The sequence below is a fragment of the Lactuca virosa genome, chromosome 5, assembly GCF_052849685.1.
Source record: "Lactuca virosa cultivar CGN04683 chromosome 5, Lactuca_virosa_CGN04683_v6, whole genome shotgun sequence".
NCBI lineage: Eukaryota > Viridiplantae > Streptophyta > Magnoliopsida > Asterales > Asteraceae > Lactuca > Lactuca virosa.
This window is the reverse complement of record NC_136430.1, coordinates 429,421,035-429,444,520: the sequence shown is the minus strand read 5'-3', so window position 1 is coordinate 429,444,520 and position 23,486 is coordinate 429,421,035.

Below are 23,486 nucleotides of genomic sequence, written 5' to 3'. Positions count from 1 at the left end.
AACATTGGAGGTCGACATCGCATTAATAATATAGTTTGAATTTTCCAAAAATAAGAAACAAAGCAAAGGAGGAGACACCAAAAGCATCGTCGCTCCCTCTGCCTACTGCCGACGAATATGTGAAATGTGAAACCTCCTTTTTTTGTGCCCTCGTTTTTACTTCAACTTGCTGCATTTTACCAGCCCAAACAAAAGGATCTGATGGGCTTATATTTAATTCAAAATGTACTGCAACTAATTATCTTATTGTTCTGTTGGAGAATATGAAAGTTGGAATGCCAAATAATTCTTTTGGACTCTTTATAGTGGGCTGCCGAAAATAAAGCTGGCAACAATCTGTGCTGCTGTTCACGAGGCCGAAAATTGCATCAAAACTCGTCATAATCAACTCATTTTCAGTGAGATCGAATAACAATGATTCAGAAAGACGTCTGTAAATTTTCAACTCAATCGGACAAAGTTTGCCCCTCCGTCTGATCTTTTCAAATAAGTCACGCAAAGCTGTCAAAATCCGGAAATCTCTTTATATCGCTTCATTTTTCTTGTCGCTCACGGTTTTGCTACGAGACTTTAATTGTGTTTGCAAGGCATTTGATGTGGCTTTAAATATGCTCCAAAATACCATCTTGCTCGTACAAATCTACACAAAAATAGCTTAAATGAGTAAAAATATCCAAAACAATAAATCTAACGATTTAATGCAAAAAGAATATTAAAAATGCTAAAAACTAAAATAAAAATAATGCTAAAATATATACAAAAAATCAAGCTATCACGTGTCCTCTATTTCATGCAATCATGATTCAAAAGAGGCAAGTTGCAATTAATGTGGTGACAAAGATCATAGGAAACGAAGATTTCCCTAAGTATCTGAGATGGTAAAGTCAAATGTTTGACTCTACATCAAATACTTGAATGATCAAAATCCAAACACATCCAATTCGTGGTTCCTTGATACATGATGTGGTAGTCACATTTGGATGGAATTGTAGGATCTAGAAGAAAAAAGGAAGTTTAGCATCAAGAGCTAAACCTAATCATTGGCATGGATTAATGTCGCATGTCTCAATGATTGAAGAATTTGAGCTTGTATTTAGTAATGGACATAAAGTAAATCTAGTTACTTGTTATTACTCTTCAGAGATGTATAGAAAAACAAATTTTCATTTTATGCGTTGTATAAACATGAATTTCAATTTTCATAATGGAAAGGAGACAATTCTAGTTTATAAAAATGGTTTCTTTATGATTAAGACTTCTTCTTGCAACTGACATTCATGAAATTGTAGTTTTTTATTTCTAATAATAGTAGTGATAACTTCAATATTGATTCCTCTAATAGTTTAGACATGATCGCGCTTGTGGCATAATCGCCTTGACCACATCAGTAAGAATCACATCGCCAAGTTCCAATTGTATCAGACTTGGAATCCTTCGACTTTGAGTTGGATGATATATGTTATTCTTGTATGTTGGCTAGTCGACTTGGTCACCATTCACATGGACATGTAATGGAGATAAAGGATTGTTGGATGTTGTAGACACTAATGTTTGTGGACTCTTCAAATCCACCACAAAGGACGATATATACTACTATGTAATATTTATTGATAGTTTCAGTAAATGTGGTTATGTTTATATGATTAAGCATAATTTTGACACCTTGTAAAGTTTCAATGAGTATCATAACAAAGTAGGGAATCATTTGGGCTTGATAATAAAGGATCTCCAATCTGAAAGGAAAGGGGAATACCTTAGTATCGAGTTCTACGATCATCATCAAGATTGTGGAATGGTTTTCATAATAGGATTATCCACAGACACCACAATGTGATGATGTCGCTAAAAAGAATCGAATGTTATATGATTCAATCTATGACACATCGTGCTTCGCTACCAATTACATTTTGGAAATATACACTCAAAATAGTAGAGCGTATTTTGAACCTTGTAACAACTAATTATGTTTTAAAGACACCTCACGAAATATGGAATTGGAAAGTTTTAACATCACAAAATTTAAAACCAAAATTTTTTTTTTCGTAATAATAAAACCATCAACCAAAATGTATAAAACCATAAAGTAAAATCAGAGTATGTCAATCGATCATCTCAATACATCAGATTCAAATAAAACGGAAATCATGGTGTGTATGATGTGATCGTCCCGAGCTCTTCCCCTTTGATCCGGAAGTACGTGAAACATAAACTGAAAACCGTAAGCACGAAGCTTAGTGAGTTCCCCAAAATACCGAATACCATACATATCTTCCGGCTCAAGGCTGTGCTGGGTCTATTTCACCCCCGGGACTATTTCACCCCCGAGTCTATTTCAACTCATGAGTCGGCCCAAGGCCGTACCGGGTCTATTTCACCCCGAGTATATTTCAATTTATGTGTCAGCATAAGGCTGTACCGGGTCTATTTCACACCACATACATATAGAAAACAGACACACAGGCATATAACACATACATTGAGAGCCACAAAGACTACAAGCACATAACATATCCTGGTGTCCTATAGTATAGTGAGCAAACTCACCTCAGTCTACTGTCAGTCAAAAAAATGATCGAATGCTGAATCGGAAAATCTCCATGCTAATCAATCAAATAAAACCCCAATTAATAATTAGGCCATAAACCATAATTGGGAATCTAGTTCATTTGTCCAACACCCAGGCTAAAAGACCATTTTACCCTTTCCTCATTTGGCCCAATAACCAAGGCCCAACCCAATTACACCAAAAGCCCAATATAGCCCAAATTCCTAAATGATACCCAAAGCCCATTATGGGCCCAAAGTCTAACAATGGCCCAAAGTCAAAAAGACTACTGGCCCAACAAGGCCCAAAACCCTAACAGTCAAAATATGACTCAAACCACAAAATTCAACAACTGCTGAGTACGCCCATCGTACTCAGACATACGCCCAACGTACGCCACCTTTGGTCAGTATGCGCTACATATGAGCTGGGTACGCCCAACATACTCCACAACAACCCAATCTCACCATTAAGTGCTTAATTGGTTAAGTCAGTAAGTCCACTTCTCATATCTGATCCTAAATGATGTATTAACACGTAAATTTGGCAACTTTACTCCTTTGCATGTCTTAATGGGACCCAATCCTTTTTTTGACCATTAAAACCCATAATAAGAGCCCTAACTCATGCATGGTCCAATATAACATGTCAATATTGCATTTTTATGCACAGGGAACCTCAAAAATGCTAAGATCTACCATCCCTAGCTTCTGGAGTAGCTCATACTCTCAAGCATGACTTAAGGGACCATAAAATGCACAAAAACAAACCCTGACTAGATCTATCATAATGAACCATCAAGTTAACAGCTTTATACCTACAAAAGCTTTTCCAAGTTGGTGATGATTCTAGACCCACAAGCTCGAACCACACCAATGCAGCTTCTAAGAGCTCTTCTTCCTTCATGATCACCAAAAACACCCACAAAGATCACTTCCAAGCTCAAAACACTCAACAAGCAATTAGGATTTCGTTCTTAGGGTTTAGAGAGATGGAGGTTGGTCATAAGAAGGTCCAAGAGCAACTTAAGGTGTTTAAATAGGGCTTAAACCCTTAAAATTAGTGTTTGTCCCAGGTGAGCGTACGTCCAGCGTACTCCACGTACAACCTGCATACATGGATGCCTCTGCGATCGTCGTTTCGACCCAGTACGCCCAACGTACTCCTAGAGTACGCCCAGGGACCAAAATGCAAGAGTTTTAAGTTAAGGGAAAAAGGGAAAATACCTAAAATGAAAATGTTGCAATTCTCCCCCACTTGAATCAGACTTCGTCCTGAAGTCCATCGCTGCGAACAATCTCGGATACTGCTCCCTCATATCGACCTCAGATTCCCATGTCCATTTTAAACCCTTGCAGTGCTTCCATTACACATTTACCATATCCACCGACTTGTTCTGAAGAGCCTTCGTCTTCCAATCAAGGATGGAAATCGGTCTCTCAATATAATTCAGGTGATCATCCACCTGAATATCCTCCAATGGAACCACCATGGAATCATCAACGAAACATTTCCACAGCTCAGAGACGTGAAACGTGCTATAGATCTGACTAAGCCCCTCGGGTAGATCCAAGCAATAAGCAACCCTGCCCACCAGGGTAAAACCCTGAAAGGACTGATATAACTGGAGCCCAACTTGCCCCTCTTCCTAAATGGGATGACACCTTTACAATGTGACACCTTCAGGAGAACTATGTCCCCAACCTGGAACTCTAAATCTGATTGGCGCTCATCGACATAGCTCTACTGCCGACTCTATGTTGTCTGAAGTCTACCCCGGACCTGCTGAATCAACTCAGTAGTCTTTAGTAACGCCTCAGTACTCCCCATGACTCGCTGACTGACCTCACCCCAACATATCGGGGTCCTGCACTTCCTCTCATAGAGCATCTCAAAAGGAGGTCGATCAATGCTGACGTGATAACTGTTGTTATACGAAAAGCCCGCCAAAGGGAGATACGCATCCCAACTCCCACCGAAATCCAATACACATGCTCGAAGCATATCCTCCAAGGTCTGGATAGTCCGCTCACTCTGTCCATCAGTCTGCAAGTGGAAGCCATGTTGAAATGCAGACGGGTACCCAGCTCCTTGTGAAACCTCTTCGAGAACCTGGAAGTACACCGTACATCCCTGCCTAAAACCACTGTAACTGGAACCCCATGTCGTGCCACAACTTCCTTGATGTAAATATTAGTCAACCTCTTCGCAGAGATACTCTCCTGAATCAGAATACAATGTGCGCTCTTGGTCAATTGATCCACGATGAACCATATCGAACCCACTATGCGCGCTGTCCGTGGAAACTTCATGATGAAATCCATAGTAATCTCTTCCCATTTCCAAATGGGAATGTCTAACTGCTGTAACTTTTCGTGAGGTCGCTGATGCTCGGCCTTGACTTTCTTGCAACTCAAGCACCTCTCCACATACCTGGTCACGTCTCGCTTCATGCATGGCTACCAATAGTCGAGCCGAAGATCCTTATACATCTTTTTTGCTCCTAGATGAATAAAGACACTCGACTTGTGTGCCTCCTCCATCAAAACCTGGCGCGCACCACCCAAATACGGACCCACTACGCGCTCACTCTTCTGGTGCTCTTCCTTCACAGCCTCAACCTAAGCCTCTCGGATCTGCTCTAAAAGTGGAGTAATCACCATCATTCTCAAACGCATATCCCTGATTGGAGCCGCGACCGCCTTGAGGATGTGAGCATCGGCCACCACGTTGGCCTTCCTGGGTGATAAAGGATCTCATTATCATAATCCTTCACCATATACAACCATCTACGCTACCTAATGTTCAGATTCGGCTGATCCATCAAATACCTCAGGCTCTTGTGATCCGTATATATAATATAACGGACCCCATAGACGTAATGTTGCCAAATATTAAGGGCAAACACCACAACCCCCAAGTCCAAATCATGCGTAGGATAATTCGCCTCATGAGGCTTCAGCTGCCTCGAAGCGTAAGCAATCACATGACCCCACTGCATCAACACTGCTCCCAACCCTGTTATTAACACATCACAATATACCAAAAAATCCTCAATACCCTCCGGCATAGTCAAAATCAGAGCCTCGCATAATCGCTGCCTCAGAGTCTCAAAAGTTGCCTGCTGCTCAAGCCCCCAAAGAAACGTGACAGTCTTCTTCGTCAACCGAGTCAAAGGAACTAATATTTTGGAGAAATCCTTAATGAATCTCCGATAGTAACCCGCCAGCCCAAGGAAACTTTGAATCTCAAATGGAGACCTTAGAACTTCCTACCTCATCACCGCCTCGACCTTGGCCAGATCGACCAAAATGTCGTTCTGGTTGACAAGGTACCCCAGAAATTCCACCTCGCGCAACCTAAACTCACACTTGGAGAACTTTGCAAACAATCTCTCCCTCCTTAGAGTCTCCAATACCTCCCTCAGATGCTCCTCATGTTTTTACTGAGTCTTGGAATAGACCAGGATGTCATCAATAAATACAATTACAAACCGATCCAACATAGGCTTGTATACGCAATTCACGAGGTCCATGAATGCGGATGGAGCATTGGTGAACCCGAAGGGCATCACCACGAAACCTAATGATCATAACGAGTACGGAAGTCCGTCTTCTACGTATCCTCCTCTCTCACCCCCATCTGATGATAACCCGAACGCAGATCAATCTTGGAAAACCAAGATGCACCCTAAATCTGGTCGAATAAATTGTTAATCTTTGGGAGAGTGTGTAACTGTTCTTCACCCTTAGCTTATTCAGCTCCCGATAGTCAATACACATCCAATGCAACCCATCCTTCTTCTTCACGAACAAAATTGACGCTCCCCATGGTGAGCTTCTCGGCCGAATAAATCCATTGTCTAACAGCTCCTGCAGCTGACTAGACAACTCATCCATCTCTGGAGATGCTAATCGATAGGGTTCCTTGGCTATCGGAGTCGCACCGGGAACCAAGTTAATCCGAAACTCCACCTGCCTCTCCGAAGGCACTCCGGGAAAATATTTCAGGAACACATCCGGATATTCCCGAACAACCGATACATCATCCACAGTCGCCTTACTCTTCTCCCAGGTATCCATCACATAGGCCACAAATCTAGAACAACCCTACTGAAGATAGCACCTGACCCTAACTGCTAAACATAAAACCGGCCCATGCTGAACACCCTCTCCCTGAATCACCAACTCTCCCCCACTTGGGGTCCGAATACACACCAACTGTTGCTCGCAATAAATCATTGCCCCCAGTGGGTCTCAACCAATCTATCCCCACAATAACCTTGCTTTCACGTAGGGGAATAAGAACCAAATTAATCAGATAGCACTCACTGAACAACTCCAAGACACAACCCCGATGAACCCTCGATACTCGCACATGACGATCATCAGCAATCTTAACATCTAACGGATAATCCAGCTCTCCCGGAGCATAGACAAACCTCTTGCTGAGTGCAAGAGATACAAAGGATTGGGTGGCCCCCAAATAAAAAAAAACTAGAGCAGAGATACCATTCACATGGAGAAACCCTAAAAGCAAATACAAAATATAAGCAGGAAAATTAATACAAATAAAGAGATAAGGAGAAGATACATACCCGTCACCACATCAGGTGTTACATGGGCCTCCTCGACTGTCAGCTGAAAAGCCATGCTCCTCACAACAAGCGCATCCTCCTTACCCTGGCGGCCATCTGTGATCCTCAAAGTCGTCGGAGCGGGTGCTGCAACTGGTCCTGCCACTGCTAGACTTGGACAATCGGCCTTTTTATGTCCCCTCTGATTGCAATGGAAGCAAATCAGACTCGATCCCTAGGTAGTGCTTGTGCAATCCCGACTAAAGTGCTCAGATTTGCGCACTCATAGCATCCTGAACCACCACCCCTGCAAGCTCTATTGTGCGTCTTGCCACACTTGCCACAGCGGCCCCGACCCTGCTGGCCTTTCGATCTCGAATAAAAAACCTTAGGCCTCTTGCCCAAACTGTAACATCCAAAAATTTTACGCCAAATTTAAACTTTTCAAGCATAAAAAAAACCCAATAGTATTGTTTACAAAAATGTTTTCAATTCATTATTCAATCAGAGTGTCCCAAAAGCTAGATCATAAGGATGAGGAGCGGTACGGTCACGCCTTCGCCTTGCCATGAACTCCTGAAGTACCTGAAACAATAAACTGAAAACTATAAGCCCGAGGGCTTAGTGAGCTACCCCCCAAAATACCAATACCACACTGATAATACCATATCCATAATAATCAATCAATCAACATGCATACTGGGCCATCGGCCTGACTGGACCGCCCTACAGGGCCTACAGTCCAACTGAATCTATACCGAGCCTTCGGCATGACTGGACCACCACATGGGCCTACAGTCTTCCCGGACCGCTCATAGGGTGTGTTGGCCTTCAGCACAAAGCAGGACCGCCTCAACCCAAGCAACAAACAAGTAACCATGTGCGCATAACTAACATATAATGGCATATACAACCATCAAACATATCTATCTCACTGAGCATCAAACATAGCAATCTCTTATAACTAGAGCACTGACCTAGCAGGTCACTAGCACATCAATCCCTACGGATCATAAGAGCATAACATACTGTCTATCCTGATTCTGATCTAACAGATCACATCCACATGTAGCATACCATAACGATAACAACTAAAAGGGTCGGCCTTGGTGCCTTACACCCTATCAATATAGTGAGGATAACTCACCTTGCCGATGTCGACTCGGTAGATAAACTTCAACCCTCGGATCACTGCCACAAACTCCACCAACTATAACCATAGTATAATCATACCCATAAGACAACTAATCAATCCTGGTCAAAGTCAAAGTCATCAGTCAAGGTCAACAGTCCACGTTGACCTCGACTCGCCGAGTACCCCCGGCTACTCGCCGAGTTCCTTGAAGTACTAACCCACTCGCCGAGTCACCCGAGTGACTCGTCGAGTTCCTTTGGTTTACGATCGAGACCCTAAGGCCACTCGTCGAGCTTCCTTCTTGCAACTCGAAAATTACCCGCGCATACATAAGTTGGGGCAACCTCATCCGACTCGCCGAGTTGTTCATACACTCGTCGAGTCTACGACAATCTTCATTGGACTCGCCGAGTTGTTCTTCCAACTCGCCGAGTTCATGCCTATCTTCATATGACTCGTCGAGTCGACCATGCGACTCGCCGAGTCCCTTCAGTCCTTTTTGCCATACAGACTCATTTGAGCCATGCAGCGGCTCCAAACTACAGATCCAAGCTTCTAAGGCATGCTTTTCACATAAAGTTGCAAACTTTACGTGCATGCATAGCTACAAAGGCTCTTAATATCAAATCCAAGCTTACAATGGGGGTTTCATACTCAAAGAGGTTTCATTCAAGCCCAAACCAGAAACTTTATGACTCTAGGACTTAAGAAGGGTCCAGATCTGAAGTTACAACTTCAGATCTAGCCCATAGTCCGCCTTATCAACTCAAAGATCCATAAAAGCCCCAAACTCAACCAAAAAGAGATATAGAAGGGAAAAGAAGTAAAGGTGGCGACTTGATACCTCTGGAAGATGCTAACTGAGGTAGATTCTGATTCCTACACTTTCCTTGCTCCAATTCCCTTGCCTTCCAAGTTCCTCTTCTCCAAATATCTTCCTCCCAAGCTTAATACACACACAATAGAGCACTACACGAATTAGGGTTTCTCAAGAGCTCTCTAGAACTCCCAAGAGGCCAAAGGAGGCTTATGCTTCCTTAAATAGGGTGCAAAACCCCAGGATTTAGGGTTTCCTCTGCCAGCTCCTACTCGTCGAGTCCCTTCATGGACTCGGCGAGTAGGTCACTAAACACGCGTACCAAACCCGTTGCTACTCGACGAGTAGGGCAACCAACTCGTCGAGTAGGCCTTGAAACCAATTAAATTCTTATTTAAACAATACCTGGGAATCGGGGCGTTACAATTCTCCCTCACTTGAACTAGACTTCGCCCTCGAAGTCTGCTGGGATAAACAATGCCGGGTAATGCTCCCGCATTTCCGCCTCCGACTCCCAAGTCCACTCTGATCCTCTCCGATGCTCCCACTGCACTTTTACCAAAGGTATCTCTTTATTCTGCAAAATCTTCTTCTTCCTTTCCAAGATGGCTACAGGCCTCTCCACGTAATTCAGGCGCTCATCGACCTGAATATCATCCATCGATACTACTGCCTCCTGGTCCATAATACACTTCCGCAATTGCGAAACATGGAACGTGCTATGAATTCGGTTGAGCTCCTCCGGTAGCTCAAGCCTATAAGCCACCTTGCCAACCCTGGCAATAATCCTGAATGGCCCAATATAACGGGGACCCAATTTTCCCCTCTTCCTGAAGCGAATCACACCCTTCCAGGGCGAGACCTTCAGAAGTACCATGTCACCAACCTGAAACTCCAAATCCGATCGGCGTCTATCAGCGTAACTCTTTTGCCGACTCTGAGCGGTCTGCAGCCGCTGTCTGATCTGCTGGATCTTTTCGGTAGTCTGCAAGACTACCTCTGTTCGACCCATCACTCTGTTTCCTACTTCACCCTAACAGACCGGGGTTCTACATCTCCGACCATACAACAGCTCAAAAGGCGCGGCGCCAATACTGGAATGATAGTTGTTGTTGTAGGCGAACTCTGCCAGCGGTAGGTGAGAATCCTAACTCCCACCGAAATTAATAACACACGCCCTCAACATATCCTCGAGGGTCTGAATGGTCCGCTCGCTCTGACCGTCGGTCTGTGGATGGAAAGTTGTACTAAAGTGCAGCCGCGTACCCAGTTCCTCATGGAACTTATGCCAAAAACGGGAAGTAAACCTGACATCCCGATCGGAGACAATGGAGACTGGAACCCCATGGCGAGAGATAATCTCGTTGACGTACATATCGGCCAATCTCTCGGCCGATGAACTCTCTCGTATGGCCAAGAAATGGGCACTCTTGGTCAATCGATCTACGATGACCCATATAGCATCAAGCCCCTTCGCCGTTCTCGGCAACTTGGTAATAAAGTCCATCGTGATATGTTCCCATTTCCACATGGGAATCTCCAGGGGCTGCAGTTTACCATGCGGCCTCTAATGCTCGGCCTTGACCATCCTACAAGTCAAGCACCTCTCGACATACCAAGCGATTTCTCGCTTCATGCACGACCACCAGTAGCTCAAACTCAAATCCCGGTACATCTTGGTGACCCCCGGGTGTATAGAAAAGTGAGACTTATGAGCCTCCTCTATCACTGTCTGCCGGATCCCTCCGGACATCGGAACCCAAACCCGACCGTGACGGGTCAATAATCTGATGCTATCCTGAACAAACCGGGCGTTCTCGCCCTTAATCCGCTCCATCTTCCAGTTCTCTGGTCTCATGCCCTCGACCTGAGCATCCTTAATCAAGCTCACAAGTGGGGAATCCACCGCTATCCTCATACACCTTGCCGGGGTAGAAGACCCAGCTGACTTGCGGCTCAAAGCGTCCGCAACCACATTCGCTTTACCAGGATGGTAAAGGATCTCACAATCATAGTCCTTGACTACATCCAGCCACCTGCGCTACCTCATATTCAGGTTCGGCTGATCCATGATGTGCCTCAAACTCTTGTGATCTGTGTATATAGTACATCGGACCCCGTACAGATAATTCCTCCAAATCTTGAGAGAGAAAACCACCGCTCCCAACTCAAGATCATGCGTAGGGTATCTCGTCTCATGCGGCTTCAGCTGCCGCAATGCATAGGCTATCACCCATCCCCTCTGCATGAGGACCGGTCCCAGACCTGTGATGGACGCATCACAAAATACTACGAAATCCTCGACTCCCTCGAGGAGCGTCAACATTGGCGCCTCACACAAACATCGCCGGAGGGTCTCAAACACCCTCTGCTGCTCAGGGCCCCACCGGAAATCCACCCCCTTCCTCGTTAGACGAGTAAGGGGTACTGCAACCTTGGAAAAATCTCGAATAAATCCCCGGTAGTACCCTGCTAATCCCAAGAATCTTCTGATGTCGGAGGGAGATTTCGGAATCTCCCACTGCATAACCGCCTCGACTTTGGCCGGGTCGACCAAAATCTCCTCCTGGTTAATGAGATGTCCGAGGAACTGGACCTCTCGTAACCAAAACTCACACTTCGAGAACTTGGCATACAGCCGTTCTCGTCGCAGAACCTCCAGCAGATCCCTGAGGTGCTCCTCGTGCTGCTCTCGGGTCTTGGAATACACCAAGATATCATCTATGAACACAATGACCGAGCGATCGAGCATCGGTCTGCAGACTCGATTCATCAAATCCATGAATACTGCTGGTGCGTTGGTGAGCCCAAACGGCATCACCACAAACTCGTAATGACCATAACGAGTCTGAAACGCGGTCTTCTCCACGTCTTCCTCCCTTACCCTGACCTGGTGATACCCGGATCTCAAGTCGATCTTGAAAAACCAAGATGCACCCTGCAGCTGATCGAAAAGATCATCTATCCTTGGGAGTGGATAACAGTTCTTCACCGTTAGCTTGTTCAAGTCCTTGTAGTCGATGCACATCCTGTATGAACCGTCCTTCTTCCTGACGAATAGGATCGGTGCTCCCCATGGGGAACTACTCGGACGAATAAACTGCTTACCCAGCAGCTCCAGCAACTGAGATGACAACTCCTGCATCTCTGGCGGTGCCAGTCGGTACGGCGCCTTAGCGATAGGGGTCGCCCCCGGCACCAGATCAATCCTGAACTCCACCTGCCTCTTCGGAGGCACTCCAGGTAACTCCTCTGGAAACACGTCAGCAAACTCTCTAACCACCGGGACCTCTGAAACTGAAGTCTGATCCCTGACCCGCGTGTCTACCACACACGCTAAATAACCTGCACATCCATGCTGAATATACTGCCGAGCCCTAGCGGCCGAACAAAACCCTGATCCTACTCTGGTGCCCTCACCATATACCACCAGTTCTCCCCCACTTGGGGTTCGAACTACTACTCGCTGTCCTTCACAGTCGATCATGGCGCCAAACCGATTGAGCCAATCCATCCCTACGATCACACATACTTCCCCCATGGGAATAGGAATCAAATCTATCGGGAATGATACCCCGAAAATCTCCAGCTCGCATCCCCGGTAAACTGAAGAAGCAGAAATCCCGTGCTCGTTGGCGATCGAAACTCGCAACAGACACTCAAGCTCATCTACCGACACACTGAACTCTCTACTGAAAGTCTAAGATACAAACGACCGACTCGCCCCCGAGTCAAATAAACCAATGCAGGCAAAGAGTTTACTAAAAACGTACCTAAACACAGGCACCAACGATAAGCACAACATAGATAAAATGATTGAAATAGAAAATAGAAACATACCAGCAACCACATCCGGTGCTGCCTTGGCCTCCTCGGCCATGAGCTGGAAGGTGCGCCCCTGAGCCTTCGGAGGCTCCACCTTGACTGGCCTCCCATCCCCAATCCTCAAAGTAGCCGGTACGGATCCCTGCACCGGCTTGGCGGCGAGTTGCGGGTAGTTGGTCTTCACGTGACCAACCTGATGACAATGATAACAAACCCTCATATCTGCTGGAGGGGCGGACTCGCGACAGTCCCTGGCATAGTGCCCCTCCTTGCCACATTTGTGGCAACCACCTCCTGCTCGACAAATCCCTGAATGACCCCTGCCACACTTTCCATAAGTGCTGCTCTGCTGACCCCCGGTCCGAGTATCAGCGGTCTTGGACCGCTTAGGTGCCGGCTGAGACTGGGCCGGAACCTGACGCTGCTCCTTCAACTGCAGCTCTATCTCCAACTCGCGCCGCCTCGCGGCTTCCTGAAGGTCCAAAAGAGTCTCACAACGTTGTGTAGCAACAAACTGTCGAAAATCAGTCTTGAGCATACTCAGATAACGAGTCATCTGAGACTGCTCTGAAGCAAACTCCGGGCAGAACATAGCCCTCTCCGTGAACATACGATTGATCTCCATCACTGACTCCCCATCCTGTCTCAATGTCAAAAACTCCTGAGCAAGTCGCTCCCGCTCAACACGTGGAACGTAGCGGGTGCGGAACATATCCCGGAACTGCTCCCAAGTAACAGCAGCTCACTGATCATCCGTGTACGACCCTGTCGTCAATCTCCACCAGTCCTTTTCCCCAAGCCTCAGCAGGTTCAGGGCACACCTGACCTTCTGGTCAGCAGGACATGAACACGTGAAGAAACATCCCTCCACGTCAGATAACCACCTCATAGCCCTGATCGCATCCTGTGTACCATCAAACATCGGGGGCTTCGTATTATCGAAGTCCCAGTACTAGAAAGCCCTGCTGGCTCCTCCTCCAACCCCTGCCGCAGTTACAGCCGAAGTGGTTGTAGCGGTAGCTGTCTCTGCTAGAGCTGCATATCACTCATCAAAGTACTCGACCATCGCGGTCTTAATCTACCCAAACATCTCTGGCAACTACGCTCGGAACGCTGCATCAATCTCGTCGTGCACAATCTCTAGGATCCTGGCATCCAACTCCTCGGTCCCTATCTGTACCACGGGCTCAGGTGCGATCGGCACCTCTGACCCTCCGTCTCCCGATCCTGATCCTGATCCGGATCCAGTAGCAACACGTCTCGTCACCACCATACTGAAATACATATTCAAGTCATCAGATAAATAACATAATATCGGGAGACCAAAACCCACAAACCCTAGGGGTTGTGACTTCCTTGCTACGCGTATGGGTCTTGTGCTTTCAGTAGTACGGGCCCATACTACCTTCCACACCTACCCATATTTGTCTCAAGTATCACCACAACACCCTAACACTATCATCAACATAATATGCGCTCAACCCTTACTCCTAGGGAAACATCGCCTATCCCACAACTGATCTCACAGCTCCTCGCAACCCACACATCCATGAAACTGTCATCAACCCCTGCAGTGCTAGTGCAGGCTAGTCGCACATAACACTGGACCCAATAGACTTTCGAATATCCGATCCTATCCGTAGACTGGATCAAACATTTTCAGGCTATAAGATCTTGATTACGCGCAGCCGTGACGCCTACACTAACGACTACAGTAATGATGTCAATTCCATATACAAGAAACCCTAGGCTAGTAGGCATCATATAATCAGGCAAGTCTATCATGCGATTCCTGAAGATCCCTAGCCTAGCACTAGCATGCTGTTCTAACATATCATAATAACTATATGGTATTTTGGGGTTTACTTACAGGCTCCGGCTGATCGTACCCTCTGCATCCTCCATCCTTTATTTTGAAAACCATTTTAGAATTTATTCCAAAAATTTCCTTAATTTGAGACTGGGTTCACATGTGTGTTTCCCCCAATTCACTCAAACCAAGGCTCTGATGCCAACTTGTAACATCCAAAAATTTTACGCCAAATTTAAACTTTTCAAGCATAAATAAAACCCAATAGTATTGTTTACAAAAATGTTTTCAATTCATTATTCAATCAGAGTGTCCCAAAAGCCAGATCATAAGGATGAGGAGCGGTACGGTCACGCCTTCGCCTTGCCATGAACTCCTGAAGTACCTGAAACAATAAACTGAAAACTATAAGCCCGAGGGCTTAGTGAGCTACCCCCCCAAAATACCAATACCACACTGATAATACCATATCCATAATAATCAATCAATCAACATGCATACTGGGCCATCGGCCTGACTGGACCGCCCTACAGGGCCTACAGTCCAACTGAATCTATACCGAGCCTTCGGCATGACTGGACCACCACATGGGCCTACAGTCTTCCCGGACCGCTCATAGGGTGTGTTGGCCTTCAGCACAAAGCAGGACCGCCTCAACCCAAGCAACAAACAAGTAACCATGTGCGCATAACTAACATATACTGGCATATACAACCATCAAACATATCTATCTCACTGAGCATCAAACATAGCAATCTCTTATAACTAGAGCACTGACCTAGCAGGTCACTAGCACATCAATCCCTACGGATCATAAGAGCATAACATACTGTCTATCCTGATTCTGATCTAACAGATCACATCCACATGTAGCATACCATAACGATAACAACCAAAAGGGTCGGCCTTGGTGCCTTAGACCCTATCAATATAGTGAGGATAACTCACCTTGCCGATGTCGACTCGGTAGATAAACTTCAACCCTCGGATCACTGCCACAAACTCCACCAACTATAACCATAGTATAATCATACCCATAAGACAACTAATCAATCCTGGTCAAAGTCAAAGTCATTAGTCAAGGTCAACAGTCCACGTTGACCTCGACTCGCCGAGTACCCCCGGCTACTCACCGAGTTCCTTGAAGTACTAACCCACTCGCCGAGTCACCCGAGTGACTCGTCGAGTTCCTTTGGTTTACGATCGAGACCCTAAGGCCACACGTCGAGCTTCCTTCTTGCAACTCGAAAATTACCCGCGCATATATAAGTTGGGGCAACCTCATCCGACTCGCCGAGTTGTTCATACAATCGTCGAGTCTACGGCAAACTTCATTGGACTCGCCGAGTTGTTCTTCCAACTCGTCGAGTTCATGCCTATCTTCATATGACTCGCCGAGTCGACCATGCGACTCGCCGAGTCCCTTCAGTCCTTTTTGCCATACAGACTCATTTGAGCCATGCAGCGGCTCCAAACTACAGATCCAAGCTTCTAAGGCATGCTTTTCACGTAAAGTTGCAAACTTTACGTGCATGCATAGCTACAAAGGCTCTTAATGTCAAATCCAAGCTTACAATGGGGGTTTCATACTCAAAGAGGTTTCATTCACGCCCAAACCATAAACTTTATGACTCTAGGACTTAAGAAGGGTCCAGATCTGAAGTTACAACTTCAGATCTAGCCCATAGTCCACCTTATCAACTCAAAGATCCATAAAAGCCCCAAACTCAACCAAAAAGAGATCTAGAAGGGAAAAGAAGTAAAGGTGGCGACTTGATACCACTGGAAGATGCTAACTGAGATAGATTCTGATTCCTACACTTTCCTTGCTCCAATTCCCTTGCCTTCCAAGTTCCTCTTCTCCAAAGATCTTCCTCCCAAGCTTAATACACACACAATAGAGCACCACACGAATTAGGGTTTCTCAAGAGCTCTCTAGAACTGCCAAGAAGCCAAAGGAGGCTTATGCTTCCTTAAATAGGGTGCAAAACCCCGGGATTTAGGGTTTCCTCTGCCAGCTCCTACTCGTCGAGTCCCTTCATGGACTCGGCGAGTAGGTCACTAAACACGCGTACCAAACCCGTTGCTACTCGACGAGTAGGGAAACCAACTCGTCAAGTAGGCCTTGAAACCAATTAAATTCTTATTTAAACAATACCTGGGAATCGGGGCATTACACAAACCCTCTAAACTCTAAACCTGATCCAGCTTCCTCTTCCTCTCCATCTCCAAGTCAATTTCCCTCTCTCTCGATCGCACTATCATATCATCCAGTGTCTTGCAACTGGATCGGCTCACAAACTGCCTGATACAACTCCTCAACATCTCGTGGTATCGCGCCTTCTTCATCTTTATCCGCCACATATTGCAGACTCAATAACACCCTCTCACAGAACATAGAAGTGATCTCTGCCACCGTCTCGGTAGTCTGGCGAATGTCCTGAAGCTCCCTTGCCAACTGTTTAACCTCAATCACATGTGCAAACTCAGCCCAAAATCTCGTCACAAAATCCTCCCACGTCATCAACTCACCCATCTCGCCTCCCAAGGTGTGTCCAACCTCCTCCCACCAATCTCAAGCTCTATCTTTCAAAAGACATGATGCAATTTTGACCTTTGCCTCCTCATGACAGAGGCTAGATCGGAAGGCGTTCCCAACGTCTGCCAACCAATGCCTGCTCGCAATTGGTTCCTTCTTCTCGAAGAACTCTAGAGCCCCACATGCCCGAAACTCTCGGAAATTCAAAGAGCAGGCGCCCACGAGCCACCATCTCAGAACGAAAATCGCCCAAGAGCTCATCCAGAATCTCCATAATACCTTCCTTGACCGTGCCAAAGATCACATGAGTCTGGTCAAGAATGTTGCGGGAAATCTCTACTGAAATGAACTCCCGCATCTGATCATCCATAAAACTGGCTCTAAAGCCCGAACCCGAACCATCACCGGCACCATAGCCGTTACTAGAACCTCCTCGAGTGAACACCATACTGAAAATAAGCCATATAAACCATCAGAATATACTCGAAAAATCCCACATTCTACAAGCTTCCTAGTATCATTGTGACTTTCCTTGACTCGAGTACGGATCCTCTGCTTCAAGTAGTACGGGCCCATACTACCTTCCACATCTATCTGTACTTTCCTCAAGGATCGCCCCAAGTCCTCCAAGTCACTCCCTTATTAATCCAAACAATCCTCAATAAGACAAGATTCTCGGCACCGAATCACCTCCTAGGTTTTCCTAGGGGAACCACCACACCACACTCCGCCATCAGTTGCAGAAGGAACTTCCCCTAACACCATTTAAGTAGCTTACGAATACAATTACATACTACCGACACTGGATAACTCTTTGAGTGAAAGGTCTCACACTACAACGGTAGGACTCAAACAAGAGCTGCACAATAGAGTTAATACCTAACCGTCTAAAATTATCCAGTCTCAATAATGTGTAATTTAGCATATTCACTTACTAGTCATTTGATGTTAATGGGAACTTCTAAAATCACAAAGGAAGCATCATTTGAGCATCAAGTAATCGAAATCAAGCATAACCTAAACAGGCCATCCTATCTCTGACTGATCAGTACTAGCATGCAAGTCTATACGCTCATACAGTAGGCACATATAGCCATCTCTCCTAGCATTCTATCATGCAATCCTGAGCATATCCTTATTCTTAATCTAGCATGCGATTCACAGATTCACAAATCAAAGCATAACACAAAACATGTATGGGTATTTTGGGAAAACTTACTTGAGCTCAGACGATTGCATGCACCACACCCCTTTCTTTTATTAGACAAACTCTTTTTATAAAATATTTCTTTTTATGAAAAATATGTCAAAACCTCAGTTTGAGTTCAGATATACCCAAGAGTATGCATGAATCCCTCAAACCAAGGCTCATATACCAACTTGTAACTTCCCAAAATTTAAAACCAAAAATCTCGTTTTCATAATAATAAAACCATCAACCAAAACATGTTCATAAAACTATAAAGGGAAATCAGAGTATGTCAATCAATCATCTCAATACATCAGAGTCAAATAAAACGGAAATAATGGTGTGTGCGATATGATCATCCCGAGCTCTTCCCCTTCGATTCGGGAGTACCTGAAACATAAACCGAAAACCGTAAGCAATAAGCTTAGTGAGTTCCCCAAAATACCGCATACCATACATATCTGCAAGCTCAAGGCTGTGCCAGGTCTATTTTACCCCCGAGTCTATATCAAATCATACGTCGGCCCAAGGTCGTACTGGGTTTATTTCACCCCAGGTCTATTTCACCCCCGAGTCTATTTCAACTCATGTGTCAGCACAAAGCTATACCGGGTCTATTTCACCCCACATACATATAGCAAACAGACACACAAGCATCTAACACATACAACAGGAGCCATAAAGACTGCAAGCACATAACATATCCTAGTGTCCTACAGTATAGTAAGCAAAATCACCTCAGTCTGCTGTCAGTCAAACAAATGATCGGCTGCTAAATCGGAAAATCCTCGCGCTAATCAATCAAATAAAACCCCATTTAATAATTGGGTCATAAACCATAACTGGGAATCTAGTTCATTTGTCCAACACCTAGGGTAAAAGACTATTTTACCCTTTCCTTACTTGGCCTTATAACCGAATGGCGCCAACAGCCTAATATGGTCCAAATTCCTAAATGATACCCAAAGCCTATTATGGGCCCAAATTCAAGAAGGCTCAAAGCCTAACTGTTGAGTATTTGAGATATTGAAACTGATTTGGCATGTTTGGTTATTTAGGGAAGTCTTTTTAGGGTTAATCGTTCTGTGATTCGCTACTTTGCCTTTACAGTAGAAGTTCTTCATCGAGCTCTTCTAAGGCATTGGTTTTATATTTTTGGTAAATATTTTATGTTCCCTATAAATAATCATTAGGTTAGCTTTTAATGTAAGCTTTTTCCTGATTAGGGTTTTCTTTGTACGTTCAGATCCATATCAATATACACAAAACCAGTATCAGATTACTTGCATATTATGGTGATTGATTCTTGATTATTCTTGACATTCCGTATTCGTCGTCTCGGATTTATACTCAACAAGTGGTATCAGAGCGGGTTCTTGTAGATCTCAGCGATTATTGCAAGAATCGATCTTGTTTATGGCGATATTTTATCGTGAATCTCACCTTGTTCTTCAAGTTTTGTAAGTTTTCTGAAAAGAAAAAGTCAAATATCTCATATTATTGCAAAATCTTGTTCAGATCTGTTATCTTCTACCCATTCTTTCATATGATTTGTTCTTAATTCGTTTTTTGGAAGAAAAATAGAAGAAGAATTTCATGTTTTGTCAAAGTATTTGTGTTCAGATCTACTTTATCTCTCTAAAAACCATCTCAAATCTGTTTTCTCTCTCTAGAATTCTTATCAGATCTACTTTCTCTCTCTTCAAGTTCTGTCACCTGTTGAAGATCTAATGGATTTTTTATTCTGTAACTCCATTTTAGAACTTGGATTAAAGGTACTAAACCAATCTATGGTGTCGACAAAGTGACTATGTTTCATATTCTTGGTGATTATACGTTGAGGGATGTTACTGAGTTATATAATTTTTTTGTTGATAAGAAAATATACGAATACTCACGTGTTAATGACCGTGAATTACAAAAGGATGAGAGAATAGTAGAACAATTTTGTATTATCCATGGACATTTAGATCGAGAAAATAAACAAATTTTGGAGATGAAAAGAGCTAAAAAGAAAAAGGAAGATGTTCTTGATGTTCTTGGTGTTCTTGGTGAAGTTCATAATGTTCCTCATGTTTCTGAAGAAAAGATGACTCCATATGTTCTTGTTGAGGGGGAGTCAAGTGGTTCATGTTTTTCAGAAGTTTTACAATCCGAATCTGGTACTTCAGAAGACGAATCTCAAAAAAATTCTTCTGTAGTCGTGAATGTGAAGAGTGTTGTTCAATTGGAACTCAAACAGATGACTTTTTATGTTCTGATGATGTTTTTGAAGGAATGATTCCTTACAGAAAGCCAATACTTCAAGATGTTCAGATTTATCAAACTCCAAAAGTTTGTGTACCAAATGTTTCTAATGTTCAGATTTAGAAAGATGAAGAGGTTGTTCAGATCCAAAATTCGTTTCTGAAGCCTAGAAATCAGAAAAGAAAGAAGAAGAACAAGAACAAAAGTAAAATAAAGAAGGTTTGGATGCCTAAGGTATAAGTACCTAATGCATGTGAAAAGGTTCAGAAAGCTGATGCTAAGCATGTTCAAAGAAAATTTCATTCTCATTTTTCTTCAGATGAATATGTTAGAAGTTGGAGGAAAGAGAAAAGAGTATTTGGTTGGTTTAATGAAATTTATGGAAATTTTTGTTTTCCGACTAAAAAGCGGGTATTATTTTCAGAAAATGATCGATTTTCTTCAAATAAATGGGTGTGCAAGAAACCAACTTCAATCTTGAATCTTAAATGGGTACGAAACATCTCATAAAACCTTTGCCTTTATCAAAAAAAAAATCGAAAAAGGGGACAAAAGCTAGTGAAATCTGGAGAAAATTCAGTCAAAGATATGAAATGGTGTTGAAGGAATCAATTTTCATTTATTTTTAATGGTTGGTAATGACAAAAGGCTGAAAAGTTGAAAAGTGGGTGAAAAGTGTCTTTTTCAGCAAAAAGAGGGTTGCCATCTGACATATTTCAGCAAAAGGGGTGCAAGTTGCCAATGTATTGCAATCAGAGGGCCAGATTCAAAATTATTGCCAAAAAGATGTCACTTTCGGAATTTGGGTAAAAACTGCTAGTTTATTCAATCTTTAAGGGTTACTTTTGGAGTTATACACACAATTGATTTGTTTCGGAGTCATGGATACAATCTGCAAGATTCAATGAAGCTTAAGGGTGGTTCTTGGAAATAAAATCAATTGGTCGTGCTATTGGCCTGCGAAACTGACTTTCCACAATGAACGACGAAATACAAATCCGGTATTACCAAATACGAAACTGCTTTCGGATTCGGAACTCAAATCCCAATCGCAATCGGAAGTGTAAGTGGATTGATTCGGAACGAAAGCGATTGGAATAAATTTTTCTCACTGCTAAGGGTTCGGATTTCACTGTTCATCTCCGAGCGCTCGGAGGCGTTCGGAGTTCTAGGCTCGGAAGAAATCGGCTTCGCAACAACAACACTTTCGGAGTTTATGCGTTCGGAGGTTGCAATCGAATCGCAATCGGAGTTTCAGTCTCAAAATCAGAAATCGCAATCGGACTTAACGTGTACAGAAATCTCCTGTCGGTTTCGGTATTGTATCTCATTATCAAATTCGAAATCGGAGGAGTTCGTAACTTATAATCCCGTTCGTAATTTAATTGGAAATCGGAACTGAATGAAGATGTATTTCTATTTTGACTTTTCTAAGTCAAAGAACGAGATGTTATTCGTTTCTCAGTTAAAAGGTGAAGATGAATGTTTTACAATTTCGGTCTCCTGAGTTTGAACAAATTGGCAGTTTCAATCTACTTTCACAAGTCATTACAAATTTTATGGGTTTTAACCATTTTAACCCCTTCTTATCAAAATATTTTCACTTCTTATCATTTTCTTTGGTCTTATTCTTTTTAAACTCTTCTAAATAATTGCTTCTTATTTTATTCTTTTTGTCTAAATTTAAAAATCAAAAAATACAAAATTATTTTTTGTTATTTTTCCGGTTTTAATTTTTGAGAATTAGGTATATTCTAAAATGATTTATTTCATCAAATCTGACGAGTTTTGAAGATATATTTTGGCATTTGGTAGTTGGTGATTCTTCTTAACTTTCCGGATTCTCTCCATGATATTTGTTGAAGATTCAAGGGAGAGTGATGATTATTTAAGGGGGAGTTCGTATTTGGAAGATGATATTTGTTTCTCTTGCTTTGAAGACCTCATGTGCTAATGAGTCTCACAATTTAGGGGGAGAAATGCCAAGAAGATCGAAAATCGTGATCTTCATCAGTTTCAACATCTAGGGGGAGATTGTTGAGTATTTGAGATATTGAAACTGATTTGGCATGTTTGGTTATTTAGGGAAGTCTTTTTAGGGTTAATCGTTTTGTGATTCCCTATTTTGCCTTTACAATAGAAGTTCTTCATCGAGCTCTTCTAAGGCATTGGTTTTATATTTTTGGTAAATATTTTATGTTCCCTATAAATAATCATCAGGTTAGCTTTTGATGTAAGATTTTTCCTGATTAGGGTTTTCTTTGTACGTTCAGATCCATATCAATATACACAAAACCTTTATCAGATTACTTGCATATTATGGTGATTGATTCTTGATTGTTCTTGACATTCCGCATTCGTCATCTCGGATTTATACTCAACACTAACAATAGCCCAAAGTCAGAAATACTAGTGGCCCAACAAGGCCCAAAACCCTAATAGTCCAAATATGGCCCAAAACACAAAAGTCAACAAAAGTCAACAGTTGCTGAGTATACCCAACATACTCAAACTTACACCCGGCGTACGTCACCTTTGGCCAGTACGCGCTGCGTACGTACTCCACAGCAGCCCACTCTCACCATTAAGTGCTTAATTGGTTAAGTCACTAAGTCCACATCTCAGATCTGATCCTAAATGATGTCTTAAAAACGTATATTTGGCAACTTTACTGTAACGCCCGTGTTTCGGGGCTAAGCATTAGTATAGTGATGTAATAGTCAGGTCAACCGTTGTAACCTATTTTGAAGTAATAAAGATGAATTATTTGAATATTATGTGAATTGTGTGAATTTATGTGCTT